This window comes from Lutra lutra, chromosome 14 (assembly GCF_902655055.1).
Source record: "Lutra lutra chromosome 14, mLutLut1.2, whole genome shotgun sequence".
Taxonomy (NCBI): domain Eukaryota; kingdom Metazoa; phylum Chordata; class Mammalia; order Carnivora; family Mustelidae; genus Lutra; species Lutra lutra.
Window position 1 is genome coordinate 56,137,087 of NC_062291.1, and position 23,064 is coordinate 56,160,150.

The window sequence follows — 23,064 nt, forward strand, 5'->3', positions numbered from 1 at the left end:
TAAATATGTGTTTTATCCTCAGTGGACTTTGACCCACTGGTAAAGATGAAAAGAAAATCAGTCACCTTAGTATTGATAAATATCTAGGTTTTCAGTGTCAATGGTCTGGAGAAGTGTTATTTTTTTAGTTGGGACTGTCATATTTTAACAGTAAAATTGAAAGCTATCTGATTTTCAAAGACATGGAATTCATGATCTTGACAATTGATTAAAGAATTATCTCATGTCAAAATTTACCATTCTGTGAGCAGAAGAAAGAAGCACTCTCCCAGTGTCTTTTTCCAGAAAATCCAGGAAAAGGCCAGAATTAAGAGACAGAAAGGAGGAGGCAGGGTAAAAATGAAGGCTATAGAGAGCTAGTATCTCCCAGAGAAGAGGAGAGATATCTCAACTCTCTTGACAGAGCCTTGCCCATATGTCAGGAGTTCTGACACACTTAACTGCCAAGGGGGATACAGGATCAACAAACAGTAGATAGGGGACAGAATCTATCAAATCAAGGGAAGAAATTACTCAAACAGTGGGAAGTCCCTTGGCTGCATGTCACCTATCCTTCCCCCCACACATCCTTTTCCAGTGAGGGTCCTAGAATCGGAGTCTATATTGCTTGTTCTCAATTTGGTGAAGAAATATACTCTAGCATTCAATACTACGAATATTTCAAAGTGTCTATGAACTCAGATACAAACAAAACGTCAAGACTCAAAGATATTTGAGGGGGAATCCTCTTACACTGTTGGTGGGAATGCGGCTGGGGCAGCCACTTTGAAAAACAGTATGGAGGTTCCTCAGAAAGTTGAATATAGAGCTACCCTATGACCCAATAACAGTACTACCAGGTATTTACCCAAAAGATACAAATGTAGTGATCTGAAAGGGCACATGCACCCCAGTGTTTATAGGAGCAATGTCCAAAATAGCCAAACTATGGGAAAAGCCCAGATGTCCATCGATAGATGAATGGATAAAGAAGATATGGATTATATATATATAATACTATAGATATTACTCAGTATCACAATAGAATACTACTCAGTCATCAAAAAATTGAAATCTTGCCACTTGCAATGACATAGATGGAACTAGAGGGTATTATGCTAAGCGAAATAAGTTAAACAATTATCATATGATCTCACTCATATGTGGGATTTAAAAAATAAACAGAGGATCAGAGGGGGGGGGGAAGAAAAAAAAAAGATGAAATCAGAGAGGGAGACAAACCATAAGAGACTCTTAATCATAGGAAACAAACTGAGGGTTGCTGAACGGGAGGGAGGTGGGGGAATAGGGTAACTGGTGATAGATAGAATGAGCACTGCATGTTACATAAGACTGATGAATCACTGACCTCTACCTCTGAAACCAATAATACATTACATGTTAATTAACTGAATTTAAATTAAAAAATGGAAAAGATATTTGAGGAACTCCAACAAGGCATAACAAACATTACATTTCAAAATCAGAACACTAACCCTGAAGAAGCTAACATCAAGGAAACAGAAAAAAAATGTTAAAATAAATTTAACATCAGAGATATAAAAACTGGGCCTTCAGAGAGGTGTTAATGTGGTGGAGCAATAAGGGGAGCCTAAGCTTGCCTCATTTCCCTCAAACACGAGGTACCAACATCAAATCATTTGGAACAACTGGAAATTGATCGGAGGCTAAAGAAAATAATCTGCACAGTTGGAAGGAGAGAATGTGACAGATGCAAGGCTTATTATTATTATTATTTTTGACAGAGATCACAAGTAGGCAGAGAGGCAGGCAGAGAGAGAGAGAAGAGGAAGCAGGCTCCCCGCTGAGCAGAGAGCCCGATGCAGGGCTCAATCCCAGGACCCTGGGATCATGACCTGAGCCAAAGGCAGAGGCTTTAACCCACTGAGCCACCCAGGCACCCCTGCAAGACTTATCTTAACAAACAAATCAAAGCTCACGTAGTTAAAGATCCAAACACTCGCCAGTGCAAGCAAGGAGGAATTCTTTAGAGGACTGACCTTTGTGAAAGTGCATCCAAAACATGACAGCAGACTGCACAGCATACACCAGAAAGACTTCCTGAAACTCCAGGCCCTGGACAGTGTATGACACTTTCTTAATATAGTATTACTCTCAGGAGCAGGAAACATAAATTTCCATAATTCAGAAAAGACAGAAACTTAGACATGATGACAAGAGAGAGGAATTCTCCCCAAAAGAAAGTTCAAGGAAAAAATCTCAGCCAGGGGTTCACTCAAAACAGATATAAGCAAAACAAAAACAAAAACAAAAAACAAAACATAAAAAACAAAAACCAGATATAAGCAATATATCTGAACAAGAATTTAGAACAATAATCATAAGAATACTGGCTGGGCTTGAAAGATGCATAGAAGATGCCAGAGAAACCCTGGCTGTAGAGATCAAAGACCTAAAAACTAGTCAGGCTGAGATAAAAAGTGCTATGACTGAGGTGCAAAACTGACTGGATATAATCACAATGAGGATGGAAGAACCAGAGTATCAAATAGGTGAAATAGAAGATAAAATTATGGGAAATAATGAAGCTGAAAAGAAGAGGAAACAAAAACTATGATCACAATATAGACATAGGGACTTAGGGATTCCACAGAGTGCAATAATATCCACATAATAGGAATCCCAGAGGAAAAGTGGGATAAGAGGCAAAAGGTTTATTTGAACAAATTATAGCTGAGAACTTCCTCAATCTGGGAAAGAAAGCAGGCATTCCAGTCCAAGAGCCACAGAGAACACCTCTCAAATTCAACAAAAACAGGTCAACACAGAGGTGCCAGGTGGCTCAGTCAGTTAACCCTCTGCCTTTGCCTCAGTCATGATCTTGGGGTCCTGGGTTGGAGCACCACATTGGGCTCCCTGCTCAGCAAGGGAGTTTGCTTCTCCCTCTCACTGCTCCTCTTCCTCCCCTCCCCCAGCTTATGCTGTCTCTCTCAAAAAAAAAATCTTAAAAGAAAACAGGTCAACATCGAGACATATAGTGAAACTTGCAATATACAAAGATAAAGAGAATTCTGAAAGTAGCTAGGGACAAAAAGTTCCTAGCTTTAACCTACAAGAGTAGGTTACCTTAACCTACAAGGGTAGACACATGAGGTTAGCAGCAGATCTATCCACAGAAACCTGGAAGGTCAGAAAAAAGTGGCATGATATCTTCAATGTGCTAAATGAGAAAAATATGCAGTCAAGAACATTTTATCCAAAGAAGTCGTGGTGTGTGTGTGTACACACACACACACACACACACACGAGTATTATGCAGCCATCAGAAATTGAAATCTTGGGGCACCTGGGTGGCTCAGTGGGTTAAAGCCTCTGCCTTCAGCTCAGGTCATGATCTCAGGGTCCTGGGATAGAGCCCCACATCGGGCTCTCTGCTCAGCAGGGAGTCTGCCTCCTCCTCTCTCTCTCTGCCTGCCTCTCTGCCTACTTGTGATCTCTCTCTGTGTCATATAAATAAAGAAAATCTTTTTTAAAAATTGAAATCTTGCCATTTTCAACAACATGGATGGAACTAGAGGGTATTAGCTAAGTAAAATAAATCAATCAGAGAAAGGCAATTATCATATGATCTTACTCATACATGGAATCTTAGAAAAAAGGCAGAGGATCATAGGGAAAAGAGGAAAAGAATGAAACAAGATGAAACCAGAGACAGAGACAAACCATAAGAGACTCTTAATTATAGGAAACAAACCTCAGTTTCCCGGAGTAGAGGGTGGCAAGGAGGGATGGGGTGGCTGGGTGATGGACACTGGGGAGGGTATGTGCTGTGGTGAGCGCTGTGTATTGTGTAAGACTAATGAATCACAGACCTGTACCTGTACCCATAATTGATTATTAACATTAATTATGTTACTAATTAAAAAAAACAAGAGCAAGAAAATTGCCTCAAGTTTCCATGAGGGACTGGCTCTGGAGATACTGCCTATGAGGTTAAAATGAGGAGTTCTTTAAAGTTGTCATCGGGCAACTTATTTCCTGACTTTCATAGGTCCCTTTGTACTTGTACATTTGAGGAAGGTGGGTGGGTTGTCTTTTAAATTTTTACTCTATCCATGTTAGAATCTTCTTTTCTACAATTGCTTCACTTTTATCCCACTTTCCCTTTTTAAAGCAGAATTGAACCTACATTTGCTGCATTGTGTAAAGTCAATGAAAATCACGTCCTTTATAATGTTTCTAGTGGAGTTCTGAACTTGGGGCTAGGATGATTGGAACACAGATGCAATTCCTATGACTGTACCCATCACTTAATTTCCTGTAACAATACTACAACATTAAAAGGCTTTATGCATGCATATATACATGTATATATAAATACACATATGTATATATACATATATGTGTGTATGTGTGTGTATTTTTTTTTCTATCCAGCAAGACTATTACTCAGAATAGGACAGATAAAGAGTTTCCAAGACAAGCAAAAACTAAAAGAGTTCATGAACACTAAACCAGTCCTCCAAGAAATATTACAGGGGACCGTTTCAGTGGGAAAGAGAGACCAAAAGCAACAAAGACTAGAAAAGAACAGAGATAATCTACAGGAACATTGGTTTTACAGGTTGATACAATGGCACTAAATTCATACCAATCAATAATTACTCTGTAAATTGACTCAATGCTCCAATCAAAAGACACAGAATATCAAAATGGATAACAAAACAAAACAAAACAAAACCTAAGACTCATCGATATGCTGCTTATGAGAGACTCATTTTAGACCCAAAGACCTCCAGATTGAAAGTGAGGAGCTGGAAAACCATCTATCATGCTAATGGACATCAAAAGAAAGTGGGAGTAGTCATCCTTATATCAGAGAAACTGGATTTTTTAAAACTTAAATTAAATTTAGTTAACATATAGTGTATTATTAGTTTCAGGGGTAGAATTTAGAGATTCATCAGTGGTATGTAACACCCACCGCTCCTTACATCAGTGCCCTTGTTAATGCCCATCACCCAATTACTCCATCTCCCCCACAAACTAGATTTTAAACCAAAGACTATAATAAGAGATGGGTACTATATCTATGCAGCAAGAAGATCTAACAATTGTAAATATTTATGTCCCCAACTTGATAGCAACCAAATATATAAATCAATTAATAACAAACTTAAACTCATGGATAACAATACAATAATAGTAGGGGAATTTAACACCCCACTCACAGCAAAGGACAGATCATCTAAGCAGAAGGATCAACAAGAAAACAAAGGCTTTGAATGACACGCTGGACCAGGTGGACTTACCCGATATATTCAGAGCATTTTATCCTAAAGCAGCAGAATACACATTCTTTTTGAGTACACATGGAACATTTGTGACACAATGGGTCACAAATCAGGCCTCAACCAGTGCAAAAAGACTGAGATCGTACCAAGCATATTTCTGGACCACAACCCTAAGAAACTTGAAGTCAACCACAAGAAAGAATCTGGCAAGACTACAAATATGTGGAAGTTAAAGGACATCTCACTAGGGGTACCTGGGTGGCATCTTACTAGGGGTGCCTGGTTAAGCAACTGCATTCGGCTCAGGTCATGATCTCTGGGTCCTGGGATGGAATTCCACATCTGGCTCCCTGCTCAGCAGTGAGTCTGCTTCTCCTTCTACCTTTCCACCCTGCTTGTGCACGCTCTGTCTTTCAGATGAATAAATAAAATCTTAAAAAAAAAAAAAAAAGAACATCCTACTAAAGAATGAATGGGTTAACCAGGAAATTAAAGAAGAAATAAAGAACTACATGGAAGCAAATGAAAATGAAAACACAACAGTCTAAGACCTTTGGGAATCAGAAAAGGCAGTTATCAGAGCGAAGTATATGGCAGTTCAGGCCTTCCTTGAGAAACAAGGAAAGTCTCAAATGGACACCCTCATTTTACACCTAAAGAAGCTGGAAAAAGAACAATAAATAAAGCCTAAAACCAGCAGAATAAAGGAAGTAATTACGATTAGAGCAGAAGTAATCGATAAAGAAATTTATAAAAAACAGTAGAGTAGATCAATGAAACTAGGAATTAGTTCCTTGAAGATATAACAAAATTGATAAACCCCTGCCAAACTTATCAAAAAAAAGAGAAAGGATATATAAATATATATATATATAAATATATATATAAAATCATGAATGAAAGAGGAGAGAACACAACCAACACCAAAGAAATACAAACAATTATAGGAGAATATTATGAGAAATTATATGCCAACCAAATGGGCAAGCTGGAAGAAATGGACAAATTCCTAGAAACGTACATGCTATTAAAACTGAAACAGGAAGAAATAGAAAATTTGAACAGATCCATAACTAGCAAAGAAATTGAATGAGTTTCAAAAATCTCCCAAAAAGGGGCACCTGGGTGGCTCAGTGAGTTAAAGCCTCTGCCTTTGGCTCAGGTTATGATCCCAGGGTCCTAGGATCGAGCCCCAAATTGGGATCTCTGCTTAGCAGGGAGCCTGCTTCCTCCTCTCTCTCTCTCTGCCTGCCTCTCTGCCTACTTGTGATCTCTCTCTGTCAAATAAATAAATAAAATCTTTAAAAAAAAAAAATCTCCCCAAAAGGGGCACCTGGGTGGCTCAGCTGGTTGAGCAGCTGACACTTGGTTGTGGCCAGGTCATGATCTCAGAGGCCTGGGATCGATCCCTGAGTCAGACTCCAAGCTCAGCAAGGAGCCTGCTTCAGGATTCTCTCTCCCTCTGACTCTCCTCCTGCTTGCTTGCTCTCTCTAAAATAAATAAACTTTTAAAAAAATTAAAAAAAAAAACTCTATCTCTCCAACAAATAAGAGTTCAGGGCTAGATGGCTTTCCAGGGGGAATTCTACCAACCATTTAAGTCTTTTTTTTGTTTAAGACTTTGTTGATTTGACAAAGAGAGACACAGTGAGAGAGGGAACACAAGCAAGGGGAGTAGGAGAGGGAGAAGCAGGATTCCTGCTAAGCAGGGAACCCATTGCAGGGCTCGATCCCAGGACCCTGGGATCATGACTTGAGCCAAAGGCAGACACTTAACGACTGAGGTGCCCCTCAGTTGGTACCTCAGTCAATTACCTCAGTTTGGTAGAGGTGCCCTTCTACCAAACATTTAAAGAAGAATTGATACAACTGGAGGAGATTATGCTGAGTGAAATAAGTCAAGCAGTGAAAGTCAATTATTATATAGCTTCACTTACTTGTGGAACATAAGGAATAGCATGGAGGACATTCAGAGAGGGAAGGGAAAAATGAAGGGGGGGAATTGGAGGGGGAGATGAACCTTGAGAGACTGTGGATTCTGAGAAACAAACAGAGGGTTTTAGAGGGGAGGGGGTGGGAAGGATGGGTGAGCCTGGTGATGGGTATTAAGGAGGGCACATATTGTATGGAGCACTAGGGGTTATATGCAAACAATGAATCTTGGAAACTACATAAAAAATTAATGACGTACTGTATGGTGACTAACCTAACATTTAAAAAAAAGAATTAATACCTACTCTTCTGAAGCTGTTCTAAAAAAAAAACAGAAATGGAAGGAAAACTTCCAAACTCATTCTATGAGGCCACCATTACCTTGAATCCAAAACCAAAGACCTCACTAAAAAGGAGAATTACAGACCAATAGCTCTGATAAACATGGCTGCAAAAATTCTCAACAAGATACTGAGCTAATGGAATCCAACAGTACATTAAAAGGATTTTCACCATGATTGAGTGTGATTTTTTTCTTGGGCTGCAGCTGCAGGGGTGGTTCAATATTCACAAATCAATCAATGTGATACAACACATTAATAAAAGAAAGGATAAGAACCATATGTTCTTCTCAATAGATGCAGAAAGAGCATTTGACAAAATACAGCATTCTTTCTTGATAAAAACCCTTAGGAATGTAGGGATAGAAGGAACATACCTCAACATTATATAGGCCATATATAGAAGACCCTAATATCATCCTTAATGGGGAAAAACTGACAGTTTTCTCCCTAAAGTCAGGAACATGACAGGGATGTCCACTCTCATCGCTGTTGTTCGACATAGTGCTCGAAGTCCTAGCCTCAGCAATCTGACAATAAAAAGAAATAAAAGGCAAACAAATTGGCAAGGAAGAAGTCAAACATTGACTCTTTGCAGATGACATGGTACTCTATGTAGAAAACCCAAAAGACTCCACCAAAAATTGCTAGAACTGATACATGAATTCAGTAGTCATAGGATATAAAATCAACATACAGAAATCTGTTGCATTTCTATACACCAATAATGAAGCAGCAGAAAGAGAAATTAAGGAATCAATTCCATTATAATTGCACCAAGAATCATAAGATACCTAGGAATAAACCTAGGCAAAACAACTGTACACTGAAAACTAGGGAACATTTATGAAAGAAATTGAGGATGACACAAAGAAATGGAAAAAAATTCCATGCTCCTGGATTGGAAGAACAAATATTATTAAAATGTCTATACTACCCAAAGCAATCTACACATTCAATGCAGGCCCTATCAAAATAACACCAGCATTTTTCACAGAGGTAGAATAAACAATTCTAAAATTTGTATGGGACCAGAAAAGACTGAACAGTGAAAGTAATGTTGAAAAAGAAAAGCAAAGCAGGGAGCATCACAATTCTGGAACTGAAGCTCTACTACAAATCTGGAATCATCAAGACAGTATGGTACCAGCACAAAACCAGACAAAGAGATCAATGGAACAGAACAGAGAATCTAGAAATGGACCCTCAACTCAATGGTCAACTAATCTTTGACAAAGTAGAAAAGAATGTCCAATGGAAAAAAGAACAGTCTCTTCAACAAATGGAGTTGGGAAATTTAGACAGCCACATGCAGAAAAATGAAACTGGACCATTTTCCTTACATCATCACAAAGAAATGGGCCCAAAATGGATTAAAGACCTCAATGTGAAACAGGAATCCATCAGAATCCTAGAGGAGAACATAGCCAGCAAGCTCTATAACCTCAGCCCGGCAACTTCTTACCAGACACATTTCCAAAGGCAAGGGAAACAAAGGTAAAAGTGAACTGCTGGGACTGAAAGGCTTTTGCACAAAGGAAACAGCTGACAAAATAAAAAGATAACCGACATACTGAATAGGAGAAAATACTTGCAAATGACATTATGAGATAAAGGGTTAGTATCCAAAATCTATAAAGAACTTATCAAACTCAACACCCAAAGAACAAATAATCCAATCAAGAAATGGGCAAAAGACATGAACAGACATATCCCCAAAGAAGACAACCAAATGGCCAACAGGCACATGAAGAAATGCTCAATATCCCTCAGCATCAGGGAAATACAAATCTAAGCCACCGTGAGATACTACCTCACACCAGTCAGGATAGCTAAAATTAACAAGTCAGGAAATGACAGATGTTGGTGAGGATGTGGAGAAAGGAAAACCCTCCTACACTGTTGGTGGGAATGCAGCTGTGGCAGCCACTCTAGAAAACAGTATGGGTTTCCTCAAGAAGTTGAAGATAGAGCTACCCTATCACCCAGTAATTGTACTACCAGGTATTTACCCCAAAGATACAAATGTAGTGATCCAAAGGGGTAAATGCACCCTAATGTTGATAGTAACAATGTCCACAATAGCCAACTATGGAAAAAGCCCAGATGTCCATTGACAGATGAATGGATAAAGAAGATGTGGTATGTATATACACATACAATGGAATACTACTCAGTTATCAAAAAAATGAAATCTTGCTATTTGGAACAACAGGGATGGAACTGGAAGGTATTAAATTAACAGAAATAAGAGAAAGACAATTATCATATGATCTTACTTATATGTGAAATTTAAGAAAAAAACAGAGGATCATAGGGGAAGAGAGAAAAAATAAAATAAGACAAAATCAGAGAGGGAGACAAATCATAAGAGACTCTTAATCATAGGAAACAAACTGAGGATTGCTGGAGGGGGGTGGGTGGGATGATGGGGGTAACTGAGTGATGGACATTGAAGAGGGCACTTGATGCAATGAGAACTGACTATTATATAAGACTGATGAATCACCTACCTCTACATCCAAAACTAATAATACACTATATGTTAATTAACTGAATTTAAATTAAAAAAATAAAAATAAAAAATAAATTTTAAAAAAAGGAAAAGAGACGGGGCGCCTGGGTGGCTCAGTGGGTTAAGCCTCTGTCTTTGGCTCAGATCATGATCTGAGAGTCCTGGGATCGTGCCCCGCATCGGCTCTCTGTTCAGCAGGGAGCCTGCTTCCCTCTCTCTACCCACCTCTCTGCCTATTTGTGATCTCTCTCTGTGTCAAATAAATATCTTTAAAAAAATAAAATAAAAAATAAAATAAAAAAAAAATAAAAAGGAAAAGAGGCTTGTTTTTCCAGTAATGCAGTAACTATTAATAAATGGGTTCAGTGATAATTTTCTGAATATTCTTTTTGCAATAAGAGCTATGTATTTTCTCCCCAAAGCACCCCAAAACTAGCTAGAACAAACTAATTCCCCACTACCCTAATCTCTCTTCTTTCAGTCATACTGTGTGGGTGCTGAAGGCCCTGGGCTCTGATCAGTGAATGGAACTGTCCCCTTTAAGCTAGCAAACCCAGGCTGTGGGACTGAAAGCCCTACTCCAGCCCCCATAGCAGAGGCCACAGAGCTGGCAGTTTCGACGGCCTCAGAAATAAGGAGCCAAAAGCCGACAGCACAAATGAAGCCCCAATATGGAGAGAGAACGAAGGCTCCTAGGCTCTGAGTAAGCTGCAAGCTGGGGGCAGGAAAAGGGAACTTCTGAGTCAATTCCATCTTTAGAAACAAATGGGAAACTGGACCTTTTTCTGTTGCTATGGTTCAATAAGGCATTCTACTGCTACTGAGCTCCGAGGGGATGTGCAAACCCAAAAGGTCTTAAAAAGTCAGGAGAACGCTGCCCTGGCTGGAGAAGAGAGTAACAAATGGGCAGATAGGTCAGCAAATCATTTGTAGGAAGACAATGCTAGGAACTTCAGCTCTTCACATGGCCGCCAGCCCTACAGAGAACAACACAGTAAGAACCAGGACAGCCGCTCCAGACTGGTACAGCTGGGGAATCTTGAGGCCTTTCCCTAGATCCCACATTAAGTGTCAAATTCCATTCCAGATGAGACGAAGACGAGTGCAAACTTGGCTGTGTAGATCAGTGATGGCCACAGATATAGGAACTTTACACCTTCCAAATGAGACTCAAAGTTCCCAGGGATCAACAGGGCTGACAAGCCAAAAAGAAACCCCTGCACCCAAGCCCACAGCAATACCATGGTGGCAAGCAGACAACACTGTGGGAAGAGCCACAGTGTAGATAGTGATATGGGAAGACAGAGGATGGTTTAAACAGTGTTCTTCTTCCTGAATCTGTCCATCTCTTCTTTGGCTGTGGTTCCCAAAGGGAGAGCATTTCTGACACAGAGCCAAGGATTAAGAAATGGCCAACATATCTCGACAAGAATGCAGCCAACCTGGGTTCTGGCCTGGATGGAAGTAGAACTTTTTGAGTCTAAATAATTGATAATGTGGTAGTAAAGCTTAAGGAGATTAAGTTATTTCTCATTTAAAAGGGGAGAGGCTAAAATTCTAGATGTTTTCAACAAAATAAGTAACATAATATAGAAAGAAGTGAGCTGTCAGAATTCTGAGTGCTGTGTCTTACTCTCATAGTCAAGATATATGTGGATTTTTGATGACACGGGTCGGCTCCCACTTACCCTTGCGTTGTTCAAGGGTCAAAAACTGTATAACTTAAGTACTCTACATGGGATAATATTCCAACTAAATCACATTCTACAAACATCTATTGAGAAATATGATGTACCTTGCTAACTCACTAGGTCACTAAACAGTTTGTTTAAATAGTGACTGAACCAACAAATTCAGTGGGTAAATAAAAAAGGGGAGTTCAGAAAAGTTTGTCCTTTTGCAATCCTTAGAACGCTCCCCCTCCTTGTCCCTTGGCAAAACATGAAGCCATGCGGGCACATGCTGACAAGCTGCTCTGCTTGTGAGCCCAGATCAGGACCTGTCTTTTCACCAGACTACACCACCACGTACACCTACATCCCCCTGGCCAAACCCTCATCACCGACCTTCACTGCAGTGCACGCACCTGCTAGGAGAGTGTTTAGCCCTGGGAGAGCACACCGACAGACACAGAGAGTAGGATGGTCTTTGCCAGAGGCTTGGGGGAAGAGGAAACGGGGTTGCTATTCAGTGAAGTTTCAGTCGTGTAGGATGAAAAGTTCTAGAGATGTGCTGTACAACATTGTGCCTACAGTTAACAAGACTGTATTGTGCACTTAAAATTTTTACGGGAAAGATCTCATATTAAGTGTTCTAACCACAACCCAGGAAGGAGGGAAGGAAGGAAGCAAGAAGGGAGGGAGGGAGGGAGAAGGAAAGAAATTTGCCACAATCAAACGACCAGCTGTAGAAACAAGGGCTGTATTTATCATGAACAACTACATTTTGTTATGAGTGAGTATTTGTGATCTTTGTTATAGGATATCAATGAGAAGAGTAAACATCACCCAAGGATTTGACATCTTCTTTCGGCTAAAGGGTTAATTTGTGTTTTTTAATACTCAGGATAGTTGTATCATGTGAAACAGAAGTATAACTGTGTTATTTATTTGGAGATTAAGTATGATTTAAGGGAATGTGTATGGGTGCCAAGTTTATAAGGGGTGGACTGTGAACTGTGATGGTTAATATTATGTACCAACTTGGCTAAGCTACAGCACCCGTTCTTTAATCAAATACTAATCTAAATGTTGCTGTAAAGGTAGTTTTTTTTAAAGATTTTATTTATTTGTCAGAAAGAGAGAGAGAGAAAGCACACAAGCAGGCAGAGAGGTAGGCAGAGGCAGAGAGAGAGGCAGGCTCCCCGCTGAGCAAGGAGCCCGATGCGGGACTCGATCCCAGGACCCTGGGATCATGACCTGAGCCGAAGGCAGTGGCTTAACCCACTGAGCCACCCAGGCGTCCCTGTAAAGGTGTTTTTGGAGATGTGGCTAACGTTGACAATCAGTTGACTTTAGGCTGACATACTGATTTACTCTGGACACATAAACTCCCAGTGAAGTAAATACTCTAACAATTCATTACCCTTAGCAGATGAAAACATGGGATTCCAGAGACTAACTGATATGCCCAATATCACACGGTCAGTGAGCCCCAGAGTCAGGATTTGAACTGACAGACCGGCTCCAGGGTCTGAGCTCTAAACCACCACACTATGCTGCCTCCAACTGAGGTAGGTCTACGTGAACTGATGTGAAACAGTCTCCAAGTTATCCTAGTAATTCCAAAATTGAGGTGCACATCAGGAAGTATACCGTGCTAACACTTATGATCAAAAGCATCTCATTTAGTTTGATCATTATTCTCCCTGAATTTTACAAAGGTACAGCTGCACGGTCTGTTGGCTTCCAGGGAGGGTTCTTCCAGGGAGAGGCAGGCAGAGAGAGAGAGGGGAGGAAGCAGGCTCCCCACTGAGCAGAGAGCCTGATGCAGGGCTCGATCCCAGGACCCTGGGATCATAACTTGAGCGGAAGGCAGAGGCTTTAACCCACTGAGCCACCCAGGTGCCCCTCAAAGGCAGTTTCTTAACCAAGTCAGCCATCTAGGCGCCCCGAGATAATTTTTCTTTCATTGTGCATGAGATTTGTAGATCCTTTCCACTTAGATATCAGTATATGGAAGTTTCTTCTCTGGGGATATTTGGTTTCTTTAGGAAAAAATCCTATAGTCTTTCTGTTACCTGGCTACTGACTTTTTTTTTTTAAAGATTTTTCAATTATTTTTAAGTAATCTCTATGCCCAACTTGGGGCTGGAACTCACAAACCCGAGATCAAGATCAGTATCTGAGTCAATATTTTTATTTTAAGAAAATTTCTAAGTGAGCTCTGTGTCCAGCATGGGGCTTAAACTCATGACCGCAAGATCAAAAGTCGCATAAGCCACAGACTGAGCCAGCAGGTGCCACTAGAGTGACATCTTTTATTGGCTAATCCTTCCAAGGCCTTTCTTTGAAAATTGGTACTTGTTTTTCAAGTCCTTTAGAGTCATTTTAGTGTAGTTTCAGAAGGAGCAGATACAGATATATATATCAACCTGTCTTACGTGACCAGTATTCCCTCAAAGATGAAATTTATAAAGAATTTACTTGTGTACTATTAAAATATTGACTCAGATAGGGTGTCTAGGTGCTGCAGTTGGTTAAGTGTCTGACTGGTGATCTCAGCTGAAGTCTTGATCTCAGAGTCATGAGTTCAAGCCCCACATTGGGCTCTGTACTGGGCATACAGCCCACTTAAAAAAAAAATTGACTCACAGGGGGATGCCTGGTTGGTAGAGCATTGAGCCTCTTGGTCTTGGGGTTGTGAGTTCAAGTCCCACACTGAGTATAGAGCTGGCTTAGAAATTTTTTGTTTTGAATAAAAATATTGACTCAGATATTCCCATTCTGTACTCACTACTTACTCACTACTTTTCTGGATATAGCTTTCTTGGATAATAAGTTTCCTTTAGCTACATCTTTTGTAACTCATAGCAAGTCCCTTCTCCTGAAGCTAACTTTGTAGAATGTTTCTCAGACTGAAAATCATCTGATACCATTTCACACAAAATTCCAGAACTTATTCAGTAATAGAAATCACTCTTCAGTAATAGAAAGTAGAGTATCCATTTTCCCACTTCCAACACTGGAACACTACTCTGGACATTTTCACTATGAAGAATGAATTCTGAAAAAATGCACACTGATCAACAAAGTGGCCACCTCTTAAGAAAAAATGTCCACCTATGACACTCATGCCAGCTGTGCCTCAAACACTGCCGTGAAGCTGGGATTCTGCACATCATTCAGAGAATGATCACATTTCCTGTCTGCTCCGCCCCTCCAGTTTTCCCTAACATTCTCCCCTTGGTGTTATTTCCTCTCTTCAGTCCTGCCAGACAATTTATACAGGAGACAGCCATGCGTACATCAATTTAAATAATCATGTAAATTTTTTAAGAAAAAAAATCAAGACGAGGACCATCCATGGCTTTCCGACTTCTATTAATTCTATTCTCATCTGTTCTAAAATCTACCCCCCCCTTTTTTTTTTTTACCAAGTCTGTAGTCTTAGGATATTTTGACAGAAGAGTGAGTCTGTATTTCAGGATGGGGTCCCTTATTTCTATCTCAGCACCAGACAAGTCAGATATAATCATTAACGTGTTGTCATAGGTAAGGTTTTCAGCATTTAGCACTCCCTAGGTGTGACTACAGATGCCATTATTTGCGTTTTTAAGACATTTTTAAGATTTTATTTATTTGAAAGAAAGAGAGAGGGAGGGCATGCACACAAGCAGGGGGACTTGCAGGGGGACAAGCAAGAGGGAGAAGCAGGCTCCCCGCTGAGCAGGGAGCCCAATGCAGGGCTCAATCCCCGGACCCTGGGATCATGACTGAAGGCAGATGCTTTTTTTTTTTTTTTTTTAAGATTTTATTTATTTATTTGACAGAGAGAGATCATAAGTAGGCCGAGAAGCAGGCAGAGAGAGAGGAGGAAGCAGGCTCCCTGCTGAGCAGAGAGCCCGATGCAGGGCTTGATCCCATGACCTGAGCTGAAGGCAGAGGTTTTAACCCACTGAGCCACCAGGCACTCCTGAAGGCAGCTGCTTAACTGACTGAACCACCTAGCTGTCTGTAGATGCAATTATTTGACAAAATAATTGCCCGACATGTGGCCCAATATAGAGAAACAATGGTACAAGCTCCCCCTGGATATATCCATCTGTGTAAGTGCATCGGGAGATTCAGTGGTTCTAATGCCTGCCCTCTCAAAATTATGCTAGACTCAAAATAAAATAATGTTTCCTAGAACAATGAAGTTATATTTAAATATAGTATTGGGAGAATAGCTACTAGTAACTCAGATACCAGAGGACCCGGAGCCCTCTTTATCCTGGAAGTAATGAAGAGGCTTTATAGCATCCATGACACCCATCAAAATGTCTACAAAAAAGCAAGTGGTGAATACAAGTGAATTCTTCCTAGAAAGAACTATGGCCTCCAAAAGGTTAAGAATCATTCATTAGGGGTAGAAAAAAGGGCAGATACTGGACGGAATTTGCTTCTTCCTACAGCTCCCTAAACCACACGCTTCACCACAAATCACTGAGCCTTGTCCAGACCACATGAAACTAGTGGTTCAGACCAAATTCCACAGAAAATTATTTGAATGTCACTCTGTCTGATCTTCTGGACTTACCCATTTAGAGTCCTAAGTCCTGCCCACTAACCAATTTCTCCATTCCACCCGGTGTTATAGACTGTAGTTGGTTAAGCAATTGTAATTTCAGAGGAAGAAATGTCCTTTGTCCTCTGGGAGTACCACTCTTCCAAATGTTCTAGAATCTTCCCTCTTCCCTTTCAGTGGAAATGTTACATCCACACTTATGTCCTTATGTCTTTATTCCCTACCCATGCAATTTTTCCACTTGACCCAACCACCATTTAAATTTGTCACCCAAATTTTTTCCCACTTCTGTTTAACTTCTCAGAACATGTCCCATTACTGAAATTTTTTTTTTTTAAAGATTTTATTTATTTGTCAGAGAGAGAGAGAGCGAGCACAGGCAGACAGAGTGGCAGGCAGAGGCAGAGGGAGAAGCAGGCTCCCCATAGAACAAGGAGCCCGATGTGGGACTCGATCCCAGGACGCTGGGATCATGACCTGAGCCGAAGGCAGCGGCTTAACCAACTGAGCCACCCAGGCGTCCCCCATTACTGAAAATTTTCCCACCATCATCTCTTTCCTTCTAAACTGCTCTCTTCAGTTAGGATACACCAACAAATCCTCTTAACCCATCCAAAGCCTGCCCAGGTATCCACATTCCTAACTAAATCTGATCTATTCCTTCTTTTTAATGTTGTTGTTGGTTTTGTTTCTTTTTGTTTCTGGGTTGTTGTTTTTTTTTTTTTGTCTCCTTTGGCTTCTTTGGACCTGCCCAACTGATTATATTCCTAGATTCATGAGATCACAGAAAAGGAGAAAATCTTCATGAAATTTTGATTCCTCTATCATCAAACTTCTCTGCATTTCCATAGCTGTAATGATTATCCAGACTCTCAGAGGCTAGGTCTAGAAATCAGAGCTCTCCAGCAGGGAACCACCACCTCACTGTATTCCCAAACACTTCAGGAAACTCCCATATAATTTCCCTCAAATACCACCTGCAATCACATCCTTGTTCTTTCTCAAATTTCCATTTAATCAAATTAAAAATTTTTAACTCAGTACACAGAGCACTCCATAAATACCAAACTCCAATTCCATATCAGTCCAAAGCCCAACTTCATTTTTTAAAAGATTGTATTTATTTATTGGAGAGAGAGAGACAGAGAGAGAGAGAGAGAGAGCACGAACAGGGAGGAAAGGAAGAGTCAGGGAGCCCGACTCGGGGCTGCTCGATCCCAGGACCTTGGGATTATGACCTGAGTAGAAGGCTGACACTTAACTGATTGAACCACCCAGGTGCCCCTAAAGCCTAATTTTACTAAACCATTTAAAGCCCTCTGCTCAGTCTCCCCAATCTCTTTGCCAATCTACTTGTGCAGAGCTGGGCATGTCTTCACCCCATCTGAAATTCCCTTCCCCATCCTTCATGGCTTGTGTATGCCATCGCCCCCCCTTTTTAAAGATTTATTTTGGGGGGGTAAAAGGGGCAGAGGGTGAAGGAAAAAGAATCCCGAGCTGCACACAGAGCCTCACGTGGGGCTCGATCTCATGACCCTGAGATCATGACCTGAGCCGAAACCAAGAGTCTGACGCGTAACCAACTGCACCACCCAGACACCCCTCTGCCACCACTTCTTTTAAGTACAGTAATGATCCCCTATTTCAATCAACTACAGCTTCACTTTAAAGCATTGTATTTTGTATGTGCTGCTCTTTAAAAATGACAATGATTTCATCCAATATGGAAGATTATGTATATTCTGCCATTCTTCAGTTACCCCTTCCCCACTTACCGAACAGGGACCACGTTTTATCACTTGCTACAAAACTGAAAGACCCCGTGATGCTTAGTGTAGCCGTCCCTGCTGCTGCAAGTGCTTCTCTAGTAGCGTTTGCCCACTCACCTCAGTGCCACCAGAAGGAACAAAATGATGCACCTCGTAAGCCGATTCCCATTTGTCCTGCTCCATTTTGACTAGAGAGAGTCAGAGAAGTTCCAGCAATTGTTAGTGTTTGTGAATTCTTGGTATTCCCTTACTCTCTCTAAAACAAAATTATTTAAATCAGCTGTACTGACAGGGCACCTGGGTGGCAGAGTGGGTTAAGTCTCTGCCTTCCACTCAGGTCACAATCTCAGGGTCCTGGGATCGAGTCCCACATCGGCTCTTTGCTCAGCAGGAAGCCTGCTTCTCTGCCTACTTGTGATCCTTCTATCTCTGTCAAATAAATAAAATCTTTAAAAAAAAAAAGTCAGCAGTACTGTTAAATAACATGTTAGGGCTTTTCTAGATAGAATGGGTAGGAAAGGGGGGAATATGGTAAGCTTAACGGAGGAAACCTCATCTATACAATTAAAAAAACAACAACAAACTCACTAAGCACACCTATACCTTTGCCAATCCTGCACGAGGCTTTGGGATCATAAATATTACATGGTCCTTACATTGGAGGTGAAACTTCTACCACACATGTAAAATAATTCTCTATACTGAACTCAGAAAGAGATGGGGGGAAAACCTGACTATAGTTAGAGACAGCGATCATTCCTTACATTCATATATCACTTTGGTGTTTATAATCAATTCGCAATTGATTTTTTTTTATTTTTTTTAAAGATTTTTTATTTATTTGACAGACAGAGATCACAAGTAGGCAGAGAGGCAGGCAGAGAGAGAGAGAAGGGGAAGCAGGCTCCCCGCTGCCCAGAGAGCCCAACGTGGGGCTCAATCCCAGGACCCTGGGATCATGACCTGAGTTGAAGGCAGAGGCTTTAACCCACTGAGCCACCCAGGCGCCCCCGCAATTGATTTTTTAAGACTACATAAAATTATATATTGAAAATATGGCTCAATACAAGTGGCTACATAAAAAGATTTTCAGACATTCCAAAGTGAAGTAAATGCATCACAGCACACACACTGATTACTACTAAAATAAAGTGTTCGTGCCGAAGGAAAATGATCTCAGACGGAAGCATGGATCTGTAGGAAGGAATGAAGACCACTGGAAAGGGCCACGTCTGGGAATTATCTACATAAAATTGTTTACAATATCATAGACTAGTTTTTAAATCTCATTTAAAGACTACTATTGGGTTTAAACATAGGTAGAAATAAAATATATGACAGCAATACAAAAGATGGGAGGCAGGAAATGGAAATATGCTACCATAAAGTTTCTAGATCATGCTTGATATAGTACAATATTACTTGAACATGGACTACATTAAGTTGAAAATGTAAGTTATAAACCACTAAAAAACAACAGAAAAAAAAGAGCTAATAAATAATTGAGATCATACGGACCCATGAAAAATAAACAGTTGACCCAAAAGGATGCAGGTTATTTTCTTTAAGATTTTATTTATTTATTTGAGAGATAGATAGATGTAATGCACAAGCAGGGGGACTGGCAGAGGAAGAGGGAGAAGCAGGCTCCCCACATGGGCTCGATCCCAGGACCCTGAGATCATGACCCAAGCTGAGGGCAGGCACTCAACTCACTGAGCCACCCAGGTACCCCTAGGATGCAGGCTTAGCAAGAAAACAACAAAAATGACTCCAAGAAAATCAGCAGCGAGATGAGAGACATTTACCCAAATGACATAAAAAATTAAATGAAATAAAAATGGTCGAAACCAAAAAGTAGAGATTATCAGGATGAATGAAAAGGCAAGACTCAATCAAACAAATGTTTTCTACAGAAAACCAATTCCAAATATAAAGACACAGAAAAATTAAAAAGATGTAATATGCAAACACTGATCAAAGAAAGCTGGGATGGCTATTTTAATATCAAAGTAGATTTCAGAACAGGGACTACTACCAGAAATAAAGATGTTCATTTCATAATCACAAAAGAGTTAACCTCGTTACAAAAGAATCTTAAATGTACACACACCTAAAAGAGAGTGTTAGAAGATATAAAACAAAACTGACAGAACTGAAAGAACAAGACAAATTCATGATTATAGCCAAGGATTTCAAGTGACCACTCTCAGTACATGATTGGACAAGCAGACAGAAAATCAGTAGGAAAACAGAAGACTTGAGCCTATCAACCAACTTGACCCGATTAATTTAGTGTATAAAACCCTCCACCCTAAATAGGAGAATACATATCCTCTTCAAGTACATATAAAACATTTACCAGTACAGACCATGATCTAGGCTACAAAAGGATTTATTTTTTTTTAAGATTTTATTTATTTATTTGACAGAGATCACAAGTAGGCAGAGAGTCAGGCAGAGAGAGAGGGGGAAGCAAGCTCCCTGCTGAGCAGAGAGCCCAATGTGGGGCTTGATCCCAGCACCCTGGGATCATGACCTGAGCCGAAGGCAGAGGCTTAGCCCACTGAGCCACCCGGATGCCCCATAGGCTACAAAGGGATTTAATTCCAATTCACAGTGCAACTGAACTAGATATTAGTAACAGAAAGATAGCTGGAAAACCACCAAATATTTAGATACTAAATATTAGATACTAATATTCCAGGGGTCAGAGAAGAAATCAGGAGAATCTGGAAAGCTATTTTGAAATGAATGAAAATGAAAACACGGCATAACAAATTCGTGGCATGTGGCCAGAGGAGTGCTTAAAGAAAAATATATACCATAAACACTTGTATTAGAAAAGAAAAAAATGGGACAATTGGGTGGCTCAGTCAGTTAAAGCAGCTGCCTTCGGCTCAGGTCATGATCCCAGGGTCCTGGGATCAAGTCCCACATCAGTGTCCTTGCTCAGCAGGGAGCCTGCTTCTCCCTCTCCCTCTGCCACTCCCCCTGCTTGTGTGCTCCATTTCTCTCTCTCTGCCTGCCCCTCTGCCTGCTTGTGCGTTCTGACAAATAAAATTAAAATTAAAATTAAAAAAAAAAAAGAAAAAAGTCTCAAACCAATGATCTAAATGTCCAGCTCAAAACAGCTAGAGAAAGAGCAAACTAACCCACCAAGGCAAAGAGAAAGAAGGAAAATAATAAAGATGACTACATAAGTCAAATAGAAGCCAGAAGGAAGACTGATCAAGAGGACAGAGGACACAAATGACAACACAGGGTCCCTATGTCAGGACAGATAAGTGACTTGGCTAAGTTCTCACAGTTAGGTGTGGGGAACTGGCTGTCCTGGGAAAAAACCTCCATCCCTTTCCCAGTGGGATGAGCCCAGGGGCGTAGAAGTCTGGGTGAGGCCAGTCTCTCCCCATCAGAGTCCCCAGGCATTCAGAGCCCTCTCAGGAGGAAGGACTCTCCCATGGCAGACAGGTATAGTGGGGAGAGACAGGTATAGTGGGGAGAGCAGGAAAAACAGGACTCCAATGTGCCCAACACGCTGGGGCACAAACATACCATGGCATCTCCTCAGTCATAAGTCCCACAGACCGGATTCATTTTGCTGGGGGTTTGGTGTGCTTCAGGCTCTCTACTGCCCTTGGCCTTTGCCTATCTGTACCACCAATTACAACAGGAAGCCAACTCCTAGTTGGCTTAATCCCATTGGACAGAGACACTTTAATTCTTTTCAAATTGATTCAATGACATGGCATCAAGAGAGTGTTTAGAGGGAGGAGGGCAGTCAGCCACAACCTAACCACAAAACAGATCCCCTCATGCTCTCAGGCCTTGGCCACAGGCCTTCTTCCAAGGCAGACACCAGTGCTCCCTGTAAATTCCAGCACGTGCTCGTTCATGACCCTATACCCTCTAATTCTCATTCACACCGAGTCCTTGGTTCCAACCCACCTATGAAATCACCTGTTAGTAGGGTTTGTGATGCTCACATGTCCAGCAATACAATAAATGCAAATGCGTTTTGTAATCTGTAAAGTGCCATCGACGTAAGGCACCATTACACCGGATGTACTTTCTAGATGCTACTCTTTCCTTGAGGGCAGGGCTCTTGGAGGTAGACGAGGCGGGCAGGTGAGGGAGCCAACATTCAGCTCATGCCCAAGGGACTGGGGACACCAGACCACACCTGCCACACTTTCTCCTGCCATTCTGAGCTCCCAGCTGATAAAAACAGGGCTGGCAGAGCTAAGAGGTCTCCTGCTCTAGGGGCCCATTATTGGGGGAGCAGCTCTTTGTTGTCTGGTCAAGGAGGAGATAAGAAGGAAGGCAGGCCAAGTCAATCTGCTCTATGTTAAAAATCTACCTCAAATCCAGTGACTTCTCCCCAGTCCCACCTCTACCACCCTGTGCCAGCCTCTCCGTTTCTTACCTGGACCAGTGCGGTAGTCCTACCTGGTCTGTGTCCACTCTTGCCCATGATGCTAAGTTTCTGACATGGAATAAAAATCAGTCATTTGAATGGGTTTGTCAGTTTAGGGTACGTCCCCATGGAAAAAAACCCTCCAAATAAATTCCATCTCAGAGAGAAAAGAAAAATCCAAAGTTTCTGTCACGGTTCACAAATTGGTTTTCCCAGGAAGCAAACAGTGACCTGGGGCTAGTGAGGGGGAAGTTCAGGACAGGCGCCCTTGGGACTGTAAATAAAGGTCAGGGAGTGAGTAAAGCAGAATTGGGCAGGAGGGGGGTAGGGAGAGTTGGCTATGAGCCAGACAGCTTTAATGGAGGCCTCAGCTGACCCCTACAAAGCTGTCCAGGGCTGGGGCAGGGGGCAGGTCCAGATAGGCCTGTATCCCCAGGCACCGGACCACCTGGGAAAGCGGCAAGGCGGCAGCTCTCTTCCCCTGAGACGCTCTGGAATAGGCTTGACGAATGGGGCCCTCCACTGGCAACTCTCCCAGCAGCTCAGGGGCCAAGTCCTTGGGCTGTGAAGGGGTATCTAAGTGACGAAGCAGGTGTTAACTTTGGGG

At 41.3% G+C, this 23,064-nt stretch overlaps 1 pseudogene; it reads right to left on the minus strand.

The window, feature by feature from the left end:
• Positions 1-10,961: 10,961 nt before the first annotated feature.
• LOC125084399 (succinate dehydrogenase cytochrome b560 subunit, mitochondrial-like) lies at positions 10,962-22,095 on the minus strand (annotated as a pseudogene).
• Between the last annotated feature and the right edge of the window lie 969 nt (positions 22,096-23,064).